This window comes from Argiope bruennichi, chromosome 11, assembly GCF_947563725.1.
Source record: "Argiope bruennichi chromosome 11, qqArgBrue1.1, whole genome shotgun sequence".
NCBI classification, from domain to species: Eukaryota; Metazoa; Arthropoda; class Arachnida; order Araneae; family Araneidae; genus Argiope; species Argiope bruennichi.
The window spans coordinates 14,116,748-14,137,052 of record NC_079161.1 but is presented as its reverse complement, the minus strand read 5'-3'; the positions used below and the strand labels follow the sequence as shown (position 1 = coordinate 14,137,052).

The 20,305-nt window shown below is 32.8% G+C and overlaps 1 protein-coding gene across 1 annotated transcript in view; it reads left to right on the top strand.

Moving 5' to 3' along the window:
* The first annotated feature begins 4,202 nt into the window (after positions 1 to 4,202).
* Positions 4,203 to 20,305, top strand: part of LOC129957369 (uncharacterized) — a 116,886-nt gene continuing 100,783 nt past the window's right edge. The window contains exon 1 of the mRNA XM_056069660.1: positions 4,203 to 4,324. The gene's annotated coding sequence lies outside the window, so the exon portion shown is untranslated. The remainder of the gene's footprint in view (positions 4,325 to 20,305) is intronic.

The following is a 20,305-nucleotide window of genomic DNA, read 5'->3' as shown; positions in this document are numbered from 1 at the left end:
AAATTTAACTAAAGAAGACAAACACGAATTTTAATTCACTTTTCTAAGCATCTTCATTGGTTTTCAATCCGATACTAACCTAATAATTGTGCAAAGGAGCTACTTTGAAAACCTCTCATTACTAATCTGGTCCAACATAACCGTACAAGCTCTTTACTAATAAGCCAGTTTGTTTAGTTTAGTTATATTAACGTCCCGTTTTTAAAACAATACTAGAGCTATTTTGGAACGGACCTCATAGTGTTGAACCACGGTCAGATGACGAGGATGACACCTGAGCTATCACCCCTCTCTTTATACTTCGACACCTCACCAGAGAGAGGAAGTTTGACCCAAATAGATTTAACGTGCATCAGACTCGCTTACACGACGGTTCTCGACGCTAACATACCGGATCTCGAATCTGAAACCCTCCAGTTCCTAAGCCAAGAACTTACCACCGGGCCACCATGGCCCAATAGGCAGGTTTTAGGTCGGTTTCTTTTCCAAATGAGGAATTTGAGATGTAAAATATAGGCATCATTAGTGATAATTTACTTTACTTCCTGCACCCTTAATTTGAAACAGATACGGAACTGCGAAACGGTCCATTAATTAGGAACTTTCATTACCGGGTTAGTAGTTAAAGGCAGGACCGGCCATCTGGGGGGGGGGCGAGTGCAATGCACTGGGGCCCCGTGATTGATTGGGGTCCCACCGTGATTAAGAATTAAAATAGTGTTCTGAACAATAATAGCGTTTACACGTACTGAAAGTATACAGGTTTATTTCCACATGGCTGGCTGAGCGTCGACTGACGCCGTCATTAGGTAATGATCGCAGTAATACCTATAAAAAGTGGGGGGGAGAGTTTATTTATGAATAAATGAATCCCCTTCAGACATGTTAAGACAGAGCGGCGTGACTTCTGAGCGCAAGCGACGATCAGAAGTCGAGGCTGAGGCTGGGTTCAAATGGACTTGTAAATCATCAGCTATTTACTTTTTTTCTACATCTAATGTAATATTTTTTTATGCTTGCATCTATGTATGTTTGTTTATATTAAGTTGCTCAAACAAAAAGTAAAACGAAGTTAAATTAAACAATCAATTCTAGAAATGCACATTGCATTATTGCTTCACCGGCCATGAACGGAATGAAAAGAACTAAGGAAGAAGTTTAAATGGAGCTGCCGACGGATTTGGAAATATACGAAGTTCATAGTATATATTATAGTCTTGTGCAAATGTGCAAAATATTGTTAATATAAGGTAAGTAGATTTGCAATCACTTACCTCACCTACTAGGTAATAGCTTATAGTACAGCATATAATAATTTGATAATTCATTCTATTAACTGCTTAATACTGTTAGATATAATCATGTCCACGCCAAGTAAATATCCCTCTGAGCCGTCAAAAAGTCACTGCCGCTGAACTTCAAAAAGTCACAAGTATATCTGTTTTCTTGATTACAAAGTAATTCTGGCAAAGAAATTGCTCCGACTTCAGAAGTTACAATTCAAACTTTAACGGGGGAAAAAAGTTCTGTGCAAAGTACACAATCTTGCAATAAAAATGTTGAAAAGGTAAAATTTGTTGAAGAATCGTGTGTTTATACAAATGTGGCCGAATCAGAAAATAATGACGAAAATGATAATAACAAATATGATGAAAAGAGTATAAATGATCCTTATTTATGGCCAAGTATTATGTTTGATAAATTTAGAATGTTTTGTGTTAAAATCGGACCTGTACAACAAACACAAAGGAGTTTTTGCTAAAAATACTGAAGATAGATCATTTTACATATTACTATAAAAAACTGCCAAATGTTGAAACTCAACTTCGCATCTGATTAATTTATTCGAAGACGCAAGATTCCGTATTTTGTTTTTGTTATATATTGTTTTCCAAAAGCAGAGGAAATGACCAAACTACACTATTTATAGGTGGCTATAATAACTGGAGAAAGCTGTCAACTGTAATCCAAGATCATGAGCGTTCTAGTAGTCATTTTAATTCGTTTATTGCTTTGAAAGAATTACTAAAACGACTCAATTTATGTTCGACTATTAATAAAACAAATCAAGTTAATATAACTAAGGAAATGGCACGACTCAAATTACTATTTCAAAGAATTGTAGATGTTATTTTATTTTTAGAGTGTAATAATCTTCCACTTCGAGGAACCCACGAAATAATAGGCACGCCTAGTAATTAAGTTTAATAGAATTATTAAGTAAATACGATCCTGTGCTAATGGATCATATAAACAAATTAATAAGTTCTAAAAATAGAATTGTACATCCTTTAGCACATATAGCAGAAGAAAAAATTATTCCTGCTTTAGGAAATGAAGTTTTTAACAAAATTAAACACGATATAAAAGTTGCAATGTACTATAGTATCCAAATGGATTGTACTCCTGATATTTCCCAGAAGGAAACAACTTCACTTATTATTAGGTATGTAAATTTTGAAGAGAAAAGGTTCACTATAAATGAGTCATTTATAGGGTTTATTGAAGTAACTGATCTGACTGGTGAAGGAGTAGCAAAAACTCTGTAAGGAATATTAAGTAATCTTGATTTTGATATTATGAATTGTAGAGGGCAAGTATACGACAACGGTAGCAACATGAAAGGAAAATATAAAGATGTACAGTATAAAATACTTTCTCTAAACCCGCATGCAATTTATGTCTCTTGCCTATCACACTCCTTTAATTTATTAATTTGTGATGCCGCTTCCAGCAATATATATTGTAAAAAATTTTTGGGGATATTGCAGCACTTATATTGCTTATTTTCTGCATCTACAAAAAGATGGGAAATTCTACAAGAGCATTTAAACATTATTCTTAAACCACTATGTGACACTCGTTGGGAAACCAAAATAGATTCGGTTAAAGCAATAAATAGCAGTGCACAGCTTCTTATAGGTAAAATCGAGAAATCAAGAACACAAGGAACGTTAACTAGAAAGTAATTTTCCTTTAATTTAAACTATCTTCTAAACAAAGCCTGAATCATCATCATTATTACATGCCATTTGCAATCCACGGTCCGATCGAATTTTCCTTAACCTTATGCATAATAACTTCATCTTATGTTAAAAACTTTCCTTAACTTCAAGGTTAAACCTTAAGGTTTAAACCTTATGTTATAGATGAGTTATTATGTTATATATACATCCAAAAATGATGAGTGCCCTAAGGAGAAAAAAGGACGTTAAATATCAATTTTTCCTTAATCAAATTTAATATATAATTATAATTAGATAAAACAAAAAAAATACAATTACAATATCATTTTGGGAAAAGTCATTAAGATGTTCTTTTTTTTTTCTTTTCTTCTTAACCTTTCAAATATTTATTCTATTAAACAATACATTTTATAACATTATTTTAGTTAAATATAAACATATATTTTGGTGATGAAACGATAAAAATAAAATAGCACGTTTTCGTCCATTTTTGCTTATTTCAAAGTCCACTGTCCCCTAAAATTCAATAACTTTGTTTTGTCTCTACGTATCTCTCTCTCTCATAAAAAAAAGAGCTTACTGGCATTGCCATTTAAAATCCAACGCAGTTGAATATCACTTCCTGGTTTTGTTTTGACTAAAGTAATAAAGTCGATTCAGAAATGTTAATTTTTTATGTTTTGTTTCTTATCTGAAAGAAAAAATATGGACGATTCAAAATTTTCATTTTTCATTTGCGCGAGAATTTACGGGAGTCTTCAACTGACACGAAATCGTTTTTCCCATCCATTTGGTCTTTCTCGCAAATAAAAGAGTTATGGAAAGAAGAACCACCGTATTTACATTTTTCAGATTACAGTCATAATATTCCTTTATATGATTCTAAAAACAAATGAAACATATAAAATTTAGCCTTCAAAGATTTCTTTTTTTCATCCGTGCTTTCAATCAATCGATGAGCAATCATTACTTGTGTGGTTTATGGAACACGAAATACCGATTTTGATGACTCTTTAATTTATCAGTTGAAGAAGAATTAAAGTTTCGCTTTCGATTACATTTCTGGTTTCATTGTTTTCATACGCTTAGGAATGTTTTAAAACCACCTGTTTGGACGAAACAGCTGCTCTCGATTTATTTACATAGTAGTGAAGAACGGTGTATTACTGCGCATTGTGGTTTCCTGTAGCAAAGAAGAAAAAGCGAAGAATGGTTTTTGGACTACTTGCCTACATGATGGAAGGGGTATGATTTAGAATGCCTCCATACTTTCGATTTCTCGTTATTATTGGATATTGAAAGGAATCAAAGCTTTCCCTATAAATTGTAGTTTTCATTTCGGATTTGTAGTTTTTCAGGTAAGACTCTTTTTCTAAGCAATATAAAAAACTGATCTACCAATATTGTAAAACCAAGCGTTTTTAATATAATTAACCATTTTTTTAAATGGATTTCGCCAATTTGAATTGAAACAACACCTGTTGAATGAATAAATAATGCTTTGGGCACTTCCGCTCAATATGACAACTGGTGCATGATATTATCCTATATCAAAATAAGTACACATACCAAAAATCTTTTAACTATGCGTATCTTGCTTATTTTATAGATGTTTCGAGATTATAGACGAAGTCTGTGGCTTAAAATCTTGACAAAAATGTAACTAACATCACACTGGTTTGAAGCGCCGGCGTCCTTGTATAGGAGTAGCGCATCTTCCCCGTGATCTGGACGTCCCGGGTTCGAATCCCGGTTCGGGCATCGTTGTTCTGCATCTGTGTTCTATCTGTGAGGTGTGTGAATGTCCCCCCCCTGTAAAAAGGGGTTGTGCAAGTGAATGTGTGAGTTTCATCTTCATATGAGCTAGAAGTCAGACTTCTGCCCTGGGGTGCTAAGGGGTCTTTACCCTCAGAAGCTACTACACCCCCTTTCCGTGGTAACGCGGACGCGACATCATCATCATCATCACTGGTTTGAATCAATGCTGTCGGAATTTAGCTTCGAAAGTTAAAAAGATGGAAATTAGCTTGGCTCATCATTCTGTTCTGGTGGAATTCAAAGTTTGCGGATGTGAAAGCTGTGCGAACTTTAACTATGTTTATTCAAATTTATCTAAAACTGTTTACTGATTTAATAATTTGTAAGATATACTAATTTTAAATAGAATTTAAGTAATATTAATATTTATATAATTCATAACAAACGGTGCTTTTATTCCTTACTCATAAAATTTCAACTCAAAGGCACATGCGCGGTATTCCCTCAATAGGCAACAGAAATTTTTACAATTTAATTTTTAAAAAACTAATAGGATGCAAAATAACTGCTCTTAGCCCATAAGTAATGGATACTAAAAATGGATCGAGTGAAAATTTATTAATTAATGATTACAAAATTCCCTTTGGTGCACTGAGTTCTACCTCAGAGTCCCCCAATTATTTTCAATATTTGAATAATGGGTTCTCTGAATAACTTCGTTTCTTTATTTTTCATCTAAATAAATGCTCTTTGGCTGATGAATAGATTGGATTAGCTAATAGTAACGAAGCTTTTCTACCCTTCATTTCTTATGAATTCGACTAAATTATATCAAACAATTATCCTTTTGCGTTCGGAAAAGTAATTCGATGCATAATTATTCACCTAATACAAGGGCTTGTTTATTGCGAAGAAAAATAAATACAAATAATCGTTTTAAGTTGAATTTCCCCGAAAAATTAATATACCTATTTTTACCATGCTGTAGACGTTTTTTACAATCAAAATTGAAAAATAAATGAATAAAACGACAAAACGATGCGCCGTCTTGAATGATGAGTGAGTGTCATCATCCGAGTGCAAAAGGTGAATCCAATTATTTGTTTTGTAGTTATTGTGTGCCACTTGCATTTGGACAACCGGACAGACAGACAGACCTCTTGTGAATGGACGAAATGTAATAGAAATCTGCAAAATTGATATAAAGACCTCATATCATATTTTATCTGTGTAACTATAAGTGTTTTTGGTACTTAGATATTAACGCCACCGCAGCTATAGATTTGGCGGTTTTTAAGTGCCGCCAATTACTTTCAAAATTTAACACTTTCAAAAGCCACCGCGGCTACAGATTAAGCTCTTTATTGGCGCATTGGCGCAAAAAACCGCCAAATCTGTAGCTGCGGTGGCGTTAATACGTAACAGGATTGCTGTTTATTGGCGCATTGGCGCAAAAACCGCCAAATCTGTAGCTGTGGTAGCGTTAATACGTAACAGGATTGCTCTTTATTGGCGCATTGGCGCAAAAACCGCCAAATCTGTAGCTGCGGTGGCGTTAATACGTAAGTACCATGCTTTTTTTTATTATCATCAAGCACGAGACAATGTGTTTAAAAATTAGTTTTTCGAAAACGGGGGGAATCTGCCAAAATCTCTAGTAAGGATTTTTTTTTTCAATTATAACAAAATTTTCTCTTTGAATATGAGGAAATAAAAACCAAAGAAATGTGTTTTCGAGCGTTGTTTTTCATGAAAGTTAAAATATCATGGAAAAAAAATCTATTTCGCTTTATGTAACAATGTTAAAGCCATCCAATTGAAAACAATACAGGATAATTTAAAATAAATACTCCGATTATATACGCTCATTATTTCCTTGCTAGAAACAATAGGAACAAACAAAAATTAAAAACATAACAAATGGAGGCTTCATTTCTTTTTTTAATTTTGTGTAAGTAATGACTGCATTATGTAATCGCTCTTGCTTACATGGTCTAATGGTCATTCATCATTAAATAATCGTGATTATATTTCATGCATTGAATTAATTAATAATGATGAATTTATTTTAAATTTCAATGTCATGAACAAATATTTTTCGGTTCATTTAACGAAGAAGTCGGTTTAATCCCTCATCTCTTTTTACTTTCTCTTATACGAATTATGCATGGAGGAATTATTGAAATCGCCAAAAAATTCGAAATCAAGATCTACCCGAGCTCAAAAAGTACTCTTTAGAACCAAAATAAAATTAGATTTACAGTTTAGTTACATTAACTTGTCATTTCAAAGCAGCACTAAAGGCCGCGGTGGCCTGGTGGTAAGGTCTCGGCTTGTGAGCCGTAGGGTTTCAGATTCGAGACCGATTCCACCGAAGAACCGTCGTGTAAGGGGGTCTGTTGCACGCTAAATCCACCATGCCAAACGTCCTCCTGCTGGTGTGGTGTGGTGTGACGTGGAGAGGGGGTGGGGTGCCATATCAGGTGACGTCCTCGTCATCTGACCGAGGTTCAAAATGACGAGGTTCGTCCCAAAATAGCCCTAGTGTTGCTTTACAACGGGACTTTAATATAATTAAATTAAATTCAAAGCAACACTAGGTCTATTTTGGTACGGGCCTCATCATTTGGAACCGATGGATCAGATGAAGAGGACGACACACGAGCTGGCATCCCGCCTCTCCAAGCTTCCACACTGCATCAGCGGGAAGACGTTTAGCCCAGATGTGCACGAGACCCGCTTACTCGACGGTTCTTCGGTGGAATCGGGTCTCGAAACTGAGACTGTCTGGCTAAACCGAGACCTTACCATCGCGGCTCATTTGGTTTATAGATTTAGCTTCTAAAGCAAAGATCTGTATCAAATTTGGAACTAAATAACGTCAAAGGCTTGAACATTAGTCGGTCTGTGTATTGTGGTTCACATAAACGTGACAATTCAAAAACGTAATGATTTAAAAATAAAAACTGGTATGCGATTTTTTACCAAATATTTTTTTGGTCTAAATCTGTCGTCAAAAAAATAAAAAATAAATAAAAAAAAACTTAAATAAATAAATAAAATAAAAATTAAGACATTCAAAATGCATACCCAGCTTTTTTTTTTTTTTTTCAATTTACTATGTAGTAAAGAAACTTGCATGCGGTATCATGGAAATAAAAATCGCAATATTTCTAGCATGTATAACCTTGCACAATGTCCACACTTTTTATGCTAGAAAGGGAGAGAGAATACCGCCTTTATTACGGAATATCCGATAATTTCAGAATCGCGGTGGCCTGATGGTAAGATCCCAACTTCGGAACCGGAAGGTTTCAGTTTCGAGACCTGATCCATCGAGGAACCTTCCTCTAAGCGACTCTGGTACGCGCTAAGTTCATCGGGCCCAAACTTTCTCCTGCTGGTGTGGTATGGAAACCTGGAGAGGCGGGATGCCTGCTCGGGTGTCACCCCATCATCTGAACGCGGCTCAGAATGACGAGGTCCGTCCCAAAATGCTTTAAAGTTGGGCGTTAATAAAACTGAACTAAACCGGTAATGTCTCGAGGGTGGGGGATCATTTCAGTTGGTTGTATTTTGACACAACCATCACAGTTTTAGTTTCAAAGAAAAACGACCTCAAGTATCATAAAGTGAATGTTGCAAGAATATATAAACCTGTTTTACAACATAATCGAATGCTGAAGAAGTCTAATTAAGTCTATGAGAATGTATGAAAGGCCTTTTGACTCTTTGGCGCCCCATAAAACGGATGTCTTTTCATGGGAGATTTATTTTTAGAAGAATAGTAGAGAAAATGAGTTGCAAGAAGTAAAATAAGTGGCAATTCACTTTTTACGATAATGCGCCAAGGATGTAAAGTACTTCGGAGAAGGGCCCGTGACAATAAAGTACCGAAAATGTGACCTTCATTTTTATTTTGAAAATGAAGTTTCGGAAGCGGACGCATTTAAAAGCATTTTCTAGGAAATGTTGTTAAAATGTTAATCTGCAAAAATACTGAAAATATCTTTTAATTTCTTTCCAGATATTCTGTAACAACAACAACAAAAAAATTTTAATGAAAAAGCAATGGAAGAGACTCTCATGTCTCACAATTTCGCAATACTTTGCATTTTTGTGCTTCGTAGAAAAGTGAAGAAATGTTGGTATACATTTTTGGAGTTTCCTCTGTCACTAATGTATTCAAAATCTGATACATTAATATTTTACATAACATTAGGCAATTTTGATGATAACAACAAATCAAAAGTTTCGGCAAGTGCATTTTTCTGTTATTATATTTATGTTGTTATGCATAATTTAACTGATAAATAATCAAACTAATGACGGATTCAGTCGAAAACCTGGTCCACATCAACAATTCTGGCGATAAAACCATATATCAAATTTCACTTTTTGAATATATTCTTCAGGTTGTTATTTATGTTCTGGGTTTGGTAAATTACGGCCCTCATACCAAATCTGATCTGGTAAGAACTAATGCCCGGATCATCTCAGATTTTTATTATTATTAGAAAGGCTATATTTATAACAAAACGTTTAACTATGAAAAAAGACCAAAATCCGGAAGGACTTTCTTTTACCATTATAATATCTTCTTTTTATTATTATTATTTTGTATACTTTCTCGTTTTTTCGAATATTTTTAGTTTTGTTTTCTCCTTTACTCGAATATTTTGAATGAATCGAGAAGACGCTTTGAATTTTTAAACTTCGATTTTATTCCATCCCAGGAGACATAATTTATGTACAAGCAAGAAGTGACGAGATACAATCAAAAGCGCTGCAAAAGAGCGAAAAGTGGCAGAAATATTTTCCCCAGTGATTTTATACTATGAGATTCTGATGGAGATTCTTTACACGTGTCGTTTTAAATAAGGCAATTTAGATATCTTTTTAAAGAATTCGCTTAGATTGACAAATTTTTATCTCTTCACTCGGAGTAAGAGAATTTGCCGATTTCTGCAGTTTTTACAGAGCCCGTGTAGTATTAATTTAATAGAAAAGATGGAATTGTATCAGGAAATAAGAGGCCATTTTAGAATGATGTTAATATGGGTTAAATTAAGATAAAAATTAGGAAATTAATTAGGATTTAATTTAGATTTAGAGATATCATTACATATATTTTAGCGGTTGCGTGACCGAGAAGAAGAAACTTATGAAGAATTTTAAAATTTCGATTTACTTCATTACTGGAGGGATATTGTGAAACAAGGAAGAAGCGATGATAAGCTGACATCGCGATACAAGTGCAAAAAGAGCCCAAAAATTTCCCTTTTACCCTTTTACTATGAGACTTTTATAGGGATTTCTTTGAGACGTGTTGATTCAGGCAAGGAAAATTTAGGTATCTTTAAAAGGAAATAATAAGCATTAAGGACTTTTATCCCTTCACTCGGAGCGTGAGAACCTGCTAAATTCAGCAGTTTTCTAGAGCTTTTATTAAAAATAATTAAATAAAAAGAGGAATTGGATCAGGAAATAAGAGGTCATTTTAAAATGAAGTTAATATGTGTTAAATTAAGAGAAAAATTGGGAAATCAATTAAGATTTAAATTAGATTAAAAGATATCATTACATATACAAGAAATTTGTTTAATCTACTTCACACTATACAAAGAAGTGTCAATCAACAAGTACACAATTTTTGTCCATGTTTGTATCCTAAACGTAGCACATTTTATGAATTCATAGTGGAAAAGAGCTGACAAAATTTGCGTTCTGATGTATTGATTCTAGAATTGAAGAGTCCTCCTGCTGATGTGGTGTGGACGTTTGGAGAGGGATGCCAGCTCATGTGTCGTCCTGAGTCCATCTCGTCGTCTGACAGCGGTTCAAAATTCCGAGGTCCGTCCCCAAATAGTCCCAATTTTGCTTTAAAATCGGACATTAATATAACTAAACTAAAAAGCAAGAAGCCATTTTTTAAATTCAAATTGTTATTGGATAGAAAAAGCTAGATCCCATCGTAAGAGTCGACCATAAATAGTATTATGTTTATATTAAAATATTAGATGTATTCATATGTTTACATACAAAAGAGTTTTCTTAAATTAGTTATTATTATTACTTTCTAAATTAAAATTTTTATAATCATCTTTGCTGCATTTTGTCGTGGTTTCTATGCGTTAGTTTTATAAATATATATATATAAAAAATAGAAACTTATTTAATCTAGTGCAAACAATACAAAGAAATATCATAAACGAAAAAAAAATCTGTTCTTCTTTGTATTCTAAGCATAATTCGTTTTATGAATGCTCAAAAGAAGAGAGGAGATTAAATCTACGTTCTGATTAATCGGTTTTAAAAATCAAAAAGCCATATTTTTAGACTCAAGTTATTATTGAGCAAACCAGACGATTATTTCAATTCAAGGATTCGGCTATAAAATTATTTCACTTCATTCTTTTTTCCAATTCTGTGCAGAATTGTTTCGAAGAATTAAAGAAAAATAGCCAAGTCAGTACGTTTACAGTCTGACCGATGAAGTTACATAAATAATTTCCCAACTTGTATATCTATTTTTGCCTGAGATATGGAGCTTCATGAAAAAATGATGGCGCCGTAAAGAAAAAAAAATCGATTCCGATTGTATGAACTAGAATTATCGATTAACAGAGCAATATACGAAAAGAATATTTTCCAATACAAATATTAAAGGTAATTTATGAGTCAAATCACTGATATGAAGAAAAGAATAATTTTTTCTAGTGCGAATATTAAAGTTAATTTATGAGTCAAATCGCTGATATTAAGAAAAGAATAATATTTTCCTATGCGAATATTAAAGTTAATAGAGGAATTCATATTATATATCGCTGAATTAAGCAGTTAAATGTTTCGACCTCTTCGGAAAATGCGTATCTAAATTGTGTCGCAAAAATTTAGCGATGACGAGTACACTCGTCAAGCACAGAGTATGTGTAATATAAAATTATGCTGTAATGAAATGACTTTCATTTTTTTTTTATTTTGATAATCACAACCATTTATTTACTTAAACTGACATACATTTTTTTTTTTTTTTTTTTTTTTGCATATGAACGAAAAGAAACATAACAAATAATTTATTATTTTAATTTGCTGTTAGAGAATGATATTGAGCAAAGGACGGTACAACGCATAATAATGTTTTATTTGTTCCTTTGATTTCGACTTGGTCTCAAAATATTTTAAGTAACTTGAAATTCACGAATATGTTTGAGTTTCTACTAAAATTGTAATTCAAATTGCAAATTGTCACTACTTATTACTCCTGACGAATAAACTCGTCATAACGCAAAACATTGTACTTTTTCCATGACGAATATATTCGTCAAAAATAGTTAACTGGTAAATATGTTTGGAATACAATAAATTTCATGTCTTTGAAATTTATTGACAGAGCTTTGAAACACTGAATTAGAATCTTAGGTTTTTAAATTATCGGGTTCACATACAAATAGATAGACAAACAGCTAATTAACACTTTGGCGGAATTGGTCTAGAATATAACACAAATCTCCAAATTTAATGATAAAAGCACATGCCAAATTACAATTATCTAGCCTGTTTCGTTTTTGAGTCACCCAGTCCAGAGTGAAACAGAAATAAATCTATTTTCTTCGAATTCTAGGAAGTTTAAAATTCGAGATTCGGATTCTCATCGAATCGAATTGAATATCTGATAACAGCAATTAATTGGGCTTGTTATATAAGTAACTCAATTAAAGAAATTATAGGAAATGGCAATTCTGAATGGACTTCCTGTTATTTATTTCAAACGTATAAAGCAGTTGTTTTGGAAAAACAGATGTGCCTTATATAATACTTCCGCGTTGAAATATATTGTTAGAAAATAACCAATACAAGGACTTTATTTCAATTTCCGTTATATAATTATTTTGCCCTTGGATTAAACCTATACTTTATGACTTATAACTCGTCGAATATTCTACCAGACAATGCCAGCAAGCATATTAAAAACGATTTCAAATTCAGTTTTCCATAACAAAGATAAAACTTCATTATCGTTCAAAACACAGTTGTTAAACGCCAAAATTCATGTGAGCAGTCCTTTTGAAAAGCAAGTACCTCCCTCGGCATTCATGTAGAACAGAAAAAATAAATAAAGTAACACGTGTTCTAAATTATAACTTGACGGAGAACAGAACACACGAGTGTGTGCGCTGGAAAGGATTCTACGAATTTAAAACAACCTGAATACGAACGTTATGCAACATCTGCGTTCTGTTTAGCATCAACAAGTAGACTATGATCGTTAATGATAATGACGTATTTTTTTATGCATCAAAAATTCCCAGAAGCCTCTGCGGCAAGCATCTAATTTCATTCTTAATGGCACTTTTAAACGCAGGAATGAATGTACTTGAATGGATCACGTGAAGATATCACGAGATCTTTATTCTGCTTTTAATGCCGCCGTGCGGCATTTTAATTTTTTAGCGAGGATTTTTTTTTATCTATTTGCTATTGTGATGCAAGTGTGAGAAAAACGTTGGGAATAGAATGTTTAATGATGTGTTTATAGCATGCCCAATGTTGGGTTATAATCTGTGCTAAAAAAACCTCAGCAGTTTCACCAAGTGAAAAAAAAATTAGCTTATTAATTTAGATAAAAAAAAATCTTCATAAATGTTTGAAAAAGATTGATGACTCTTATATAATTAAATTTCACTTATGTACATAGGGTTGCCATATTAATCAAGCACTGATTTTAGTGCTAAATAAATACAGCATGAAAAAGTGGGTAGGTAATGATTTGTTTTATTCTGATGAAAATAATTATAAAATTTTAGCAATTTAAATACTATGTAAAATAAACACTAAGAATAATAAAGGAAACTAGCCGCCTTTGGCGACCAGTTTTCCGCCAAGATTATTGAGTTTTTCGCCTGTTAATTATTAATATGAAATGCATTTATTAAAAAAAAATATTTCGCCCCGTAATCGGATACTAAAACACAAAATATTCAATTAAAGTAGTTTACTGCAATTTACAAAGCGTGCCGAAAAGCACGTGCGCGTGTTCAGACAATATTCGGAACAATATCAGAACATATTATGAGGGAACATATTATCTCCATATATGGGTTGGAATAGCAAATACGCTTTCACATAGCCCTGATCAGAAAATACACTTTGTACCAGTACAAAAATTTCCAATATTTGGATTCCAAGTTCTATTTCATACTTGCATAGCAGTTCCGATTAGTATTATTTTTCTCTAACCTTTTAAGTGCGCAAAATGGCTACCTTTTTCATAGAGAATAGAATCTCCAACTTAACTAATATCCATGTTCCTTATTAGCTAATATGCAATGGTGTATTCTATTTCGTTCCTTTCCAATACCTACACTGACTAACTCACGTGAAACTTAGGGGGTTTAGTTTATGTTAATGTCCCGTTTTAAAGCAACATTAGGACTATTTTCGGACGAATCTCGTACTTTTGAACCGCGGTCAGATGACGAGGACGACACCTGAGCTGACACTCCCTCTCCAAACTTCTACGTCACACCAGCGGGAGGAAGTTTTTCCCCTACGGATTTAGCGCGTATCATACCCGCTTACACGGCGTTTCTTGGGTGAAATCGGGTCTTTTACCTGAAACCCTCCTGTTCCGAAGCCGAGACTTTATCACCGCGGCCCGAAAATCTTAGGGAGAGAACAGGACTAAGTAGTGAAATTGGTTCACACTCCCTCATGTATGAGGCATTTGGCATCGCAGCCATACTTTAAAGCTCCGCTTTGAAGTGGCGGGGGGGGGATGAATCGTTATCATTTTTGGCAATGAAAATATTCTTGTCAAATTTACTTTACTTTAAATTACTTTCTTATATAATTATTTATTGAATTTTCTTATTTAATTTTTTTTAAATTACCTTTTTTTTGTCATCAAATTACTTTCGTAGATACGAAATCTACAGAAAGAAATTACTGTAATCGTCACAAAATAATTATAGTAAAAAATATCGAACGCTATAGTTTAATTAGGTTAGGAATAAATTCTAAAAAAGTGCAACTTCTGTGAAATATTTCATAAATTTAAATATGATTACTCTCCCGTTGCTGTATGTATAAATACCAATTTCAGTTCATAATTGAATCTCCCCGGAACCAAGCAAGAATGACTTCTAGAAAATTGGCAGAAACACTTTTGGATTGCCATTCTATGACAAAGAAAACCATTCCCGTAAGGATACGTATTCAAAGTGTAATGCTTTACTTGAGTGTCAGATAAATCTTAGATATTTTCCAAACGGAACTTTATTTTAGCGCGGTAGAGATTTCTAGGCTTTGATTGCACAGTTAAATTGTACGTAATAAGACGGGGTCGTAAGTTAGGAGACTCTAAAATTTTTCAGATCTAAGCAGATTTAATCTGCTGTAATTATCAATGAAGATTTGTTAAAATTTATGAACAAAACTAAGGAGTAGATTTTAAAAGTAGATATTGTACATAATTTTTTTTTCTCGTAGTCAGTATTGCCATCCTACTGCAATAATTTTCTTTGACGGTTTGCTCCTACCAATGATGATAAACAAAATGTCCTTACAAATTACTTTCATTCTTTATTTTTACTAATTTTTTATCTTTTCGTGTACGAAGTAATTAAAAAGTACTGAAATCCATAAAATATTCGCACTAGAGATTTTGAAAAATCACCATGCTACAGATATCTCGAAGTCAGAAAAACACATTTTTGGAATGACATCCGTTTGTAAACACGATAATGCTTCGAGCTAGACCGAAGAAATTTGGTATACTATTTATATACCAAATGTCTAGATTTCTTTCAAATTTTGAATGAAATCCATTTAGAGGAAGCCTATCTGCCCAACTGTCCGAAAACAAATGAATACCATAACTACAAAAACTAAGAATAGATAGTTAAAATTTGGTACGCAAATGAAGCATCTAAGTTCACATCTCATTTGAATTAAATTCGTCAATGAATTTATCGTCTGTCTGTCTTTATTTTTTATTTAATAAAGATCTACAGTTTTGGATGCAAAAAAAGTGACAACGTACTCTGCAGTAATAAATAATTAATGGAATAAATATTACTATAAAATGCATATATATGTACTGTTACAATAAGGTGAAACGAAAAGTGTCCCATGCAGTGAAAGTATATGAAGTTGAGATCACAATTTTTTGCATTTTCGTATTACGTATCGCTCATTAAAATGACAAGTTATCTGCTAATATTAAAACTTAATGAATATATGTGTTGGCGCTCTTCAAATCAGAACGTTTGATTTAGAGATACCAAATTTAGTTCAAAATTAGATGAACTGGAATATGCACATAGGAGCAATTTTTTTAAATTAACATCAAACTTCGCTTAAGAGCAAAACCAAATGTGAAAAAAGTGACTCGCTTATTGAGCGATGTTTCGCAAAATGAGTGGAAGGGGAACACCGGGATGTCACATGATGAATTGCCATGCATGAATCCATATTGAGCGCTTGTTTGAAGAGAGTAATTATATTTACATGGAAGAACTTTCGACAGAATAATGTTGTCTAACGCGAACCCCTAAGTGTTTGAGCAAATGCATGTATTGCCTTCATCGACAAAATTGTGTCTTTGTTCAAGGGTATAGGGGTAGGAGTGAGTAGTTATGACATCATTGAGGATGGCACACGGAAAAATCTGAATGGCCAGTCCACCACAACATCAACGCTGGCGGGAACTGTGGTTTAGTTCTAAGGGTTATCACCGGCCATGGTACAACCCTTCCCTTATGAAGTAAATCTCGTCATCGATTGGAGGCGCCAGACCCTCACTTTTTTGTGTATCCACCAGGATGGCGAGAACCAATTACCATGCCGGAATCTTCTCCTTCTCCATTACGAGGTACCCCCCCCCTCGCGTGGGACATTGAATTGTTGGAAGAATATAGTCAGAACTAAAGAAGAACTTATGGAGTTGTATTCTGTTCCACAGCAAAGACTTGGTCAGGAGAGGAAGAAATAATAGACACAACTGAGCAATAGGCTTATAGTGGAATAAAGGAGTTTTGTTAATTATAATTAAAAATTAGTTTGAGTATTTGTACGTATGGATTATTTTTTACGTGGATTCCTATAGATAAAATTGTTTCGCCTAACGAATGTTTCGCATTGCGAGTAAGATTCGGAAACGAATTATGCTCGCCAAGTCAGGTTCAACTATAATTAAAAACTAAGCCACATTTTGGCGTTTTGCCACCATATCTGGCTTAGTTTTATCTCGCTTCCGAAGATGCGATTGCACGAAACACAATGCGTTTGCCGCTTTAAAATTCGGGAAATTTTAAATGGTGTCATTGTATTTGTCATGCAATTTTTTCCCTGAGTTTTGGCAATGATTAAAAAACACTTTTTTGTATAATTTTCTACAATATAATTCAAATGGGTTTCATTATATTGTTGAATATTTAATCACTTGATTTTTTTCTTCTATTCCTGATAAATGAAAGAACGATTCTGATTCTTATCTCCAAAGTTTAAATGAATAATAATAATAGTAGTAGTAATAGCTAACTCTAAAGTTACTGTAAAAGAAGAAAGATGTAAATTACTGTACAGAAAGATGGGGTGCAAATGAAAAACGTATTACCCATATAGATATGTTTTTATTTTTTCATTGTGAGATCATGGGAGTTGATTTCATCAGGAAGGTTTATGTGCATGATGAAAAAGAGACCAAGTATAAGGCTATTAAATGAAGCGATACGAATATCTACCTCAATCTATATCTATATCTATACTTATAATAAAGCTCAATGTGTGTGTGTGTGTGTGTGTGTTGGCACTCTACAGGCCTGAACATCTGACCTACAGCTACCAAATTTGGTACATGTATACCTTAGAGGTCGGGGATGTGCACCTGGGGTTCCTTTTTTCGAATTTTTAATTAGAATTTTAATTATTAATTAAAAACTAACTTTCCCGCCAAAAGAATCTTCCATTTTCCCCACCGCCAAATGATTAAGGCTTCAGTTTTTTTTCTCCCAACAGTAATGAGGCTAGGGTTAACATTTTTCGGCGGATTATTTCAAACGATTCTGTTTATTTTCTTAATGTTTGATGCATTTAAAATGAAACATTGTTAATGAATCGATCTTTCAGATTCATTCTGAAGTACTTTTGAATTAATATAACACAGAATAAAGGAAATTAAAAATGTCTAATTCGCATAGCGTTACCCCAACTGGCGTAGAAAAAATCACGTATTTGCGTTACGTAACTGGCGTTGAAAATTCACGCATGCGCATTGTGTTCTGAATTCCGCATTGTGTTGACAATTATTATCAACGGATGCGGACTGGATTTAAATTATTTTTAGGTTAGCTGCATGCTTTTGTAATTAAAATGTATTTATGTTAGTTATATATTTTTTGTATATGCTTATCGTTTTAAGTACATCGTTTTTTAAGTAGTTTTTTTAAAACCTGTTTTCGACCGTTTATTTTAAACGATTCGTTTTATTTTCTTAGTGTTTAATGCATTTAAAATGAAACATTGTTAATGAATCGATCTGCTCATAATGAATCTAAGAAAATTTTGTTGACAAATTCTTGAGATATTACATAAATTAGAAAAGATATTCTTTAATGCCTATAAAGTTTAAACGCTGAGTGACTCTGTTAAAGTAATGAGATTATAAAAAAAATTGCTTTGTTTCAGTAAAAAATATTATTATATTAATTGCAGATTAATCATTTACACTTTAATTTAAAACATAAATTCTACGAGAGGTAACAGAAAATGAGACAGATACATATTACGTTATGACTGAAGGCCTTTATAATATTATAAATTAAGAAAGATATTCTTTAGTGCCCATAAAGTTTAAACGCTCAGTGACTGTTTTCAGTAATCATTTTACAAAAAAATACTTTGTTTCGGTAAAAAATATTATTATATTAATTGCAGATTAATCCTTTCCACTTTAATATAAGACATAAATTCTACGGGTGCTAACAGAAAATTAGAGAGATACATATTACGTTATGACTGAAGGCCTTTATAATATTATGAATCAATCATATGACAATCAAAATGTGAAGTTATAAAATATTTTGATGAAGAAGCTATTAAAGTAGGAATTGCATAAAATATTTAATTATTAAAATTTTAACGAACATTAAGATTGGCGAACCGGCTGGTCGCCAAAGGCGGCTAGTTAGAAATAAAAATTAAAAATATTTGTTCTGAAAAAGCCACGATATGAGCATCACAATTATGCACAAGGGATTTAAAGTATAACTGAGACAATCATAATTCCTAGTATCTAGCTGATCGTAAATAACGCCTGTTACATGATATATACTATCCTCCTTTGGCGACCAGTCTGTTTGTATAAACTATTTACTTTTTAGCTATTAAACATTAATGTGGATTGCATATATTTTTTTGAAAAATTTTACCTTGTCTTTTGATAAGGCCAGAAAATATGACTTTAATTGAATAATTCAAAACAAATCATAATGCATGCATATTAAAAAGTGTATATATTACGAAATAAAAGCGAAAGTGAAAATCCTGCTTTAAAATTACTGTTCAAAGAAGGTAATTTTTTGATCTAAAGTTTAACAAGAGCAAAAGCAAATGTTTCAATGTTTTGATGGCTGAGTTTGAATTTCAAAATATTAAAAATGAATTGTTGCAAATTGTGTATAATATTTAAAAAATTAATAAAAATGACGAAAATATTATACAGAAATGATGTAAAGGTAATTTTTTAAGTCTTTGGATAATGCAAAAACTATTTTTGTGAGGTACTAAGTTTAGAAAGATAAGGCCATCAATTTCCATAAGCACCCACCTGTCGAGGGCTAAGCCTATTTTTGACGCCTTTGTTTGACAAAAATTTTTCAACTTCGACTAATAATTCTTCGTATCCTTTTTGCTTAGGGAATAGAGTTTTCTGCGGGCCCTCTTAAAAATATTTCTAATTATATTGCGCAGCTTCATTAATTAGCGAAGCACTGAATTAAGTGAGACTCTAAAAGCATTCAATGAAACAATCTGAAACGTTCGTGTAATGATTTGCTTGCACTTAGCTGTTGCCATTCGTTAATATGTAATAAGAGCGATTTCTTTATAATGATATTTTCTAACATAATTTAAATATTAAAGTCCTAATTTAATTCAATTAGGAATTTAAGATTTAAATAATTAATTTCCTAATTTTTATCTTAATTTAGCCCATATTAATTTCGTTCTAAAATGTTCTCTTATTTCATGATCGAATTCCCATTTTTTTTTATTTAATTATTTTTAACACCCGTTCTAGAAAACTGATGACTTTATTGTTTTCACATGCTCTGAGAGAAGGGATAAATATCCCTCATGCTTTCAACACTCTTTTAAAGATGCCTAAGATTCCCTTTCCTGAATATAAACGTACCTAAGAAATTCCTATCAAAATCTCATAGTAAAATCACTGAAAGGTAAAATTTCTGTCACTTCGTTCTTGTACTGCGATGTAAACAGACGTCAGCTTATCATAGGCTTTTTCCTGTGTAAATTATGACTACCGTGATGAAATAAACCAAAATTCAAATTTCGAAAAA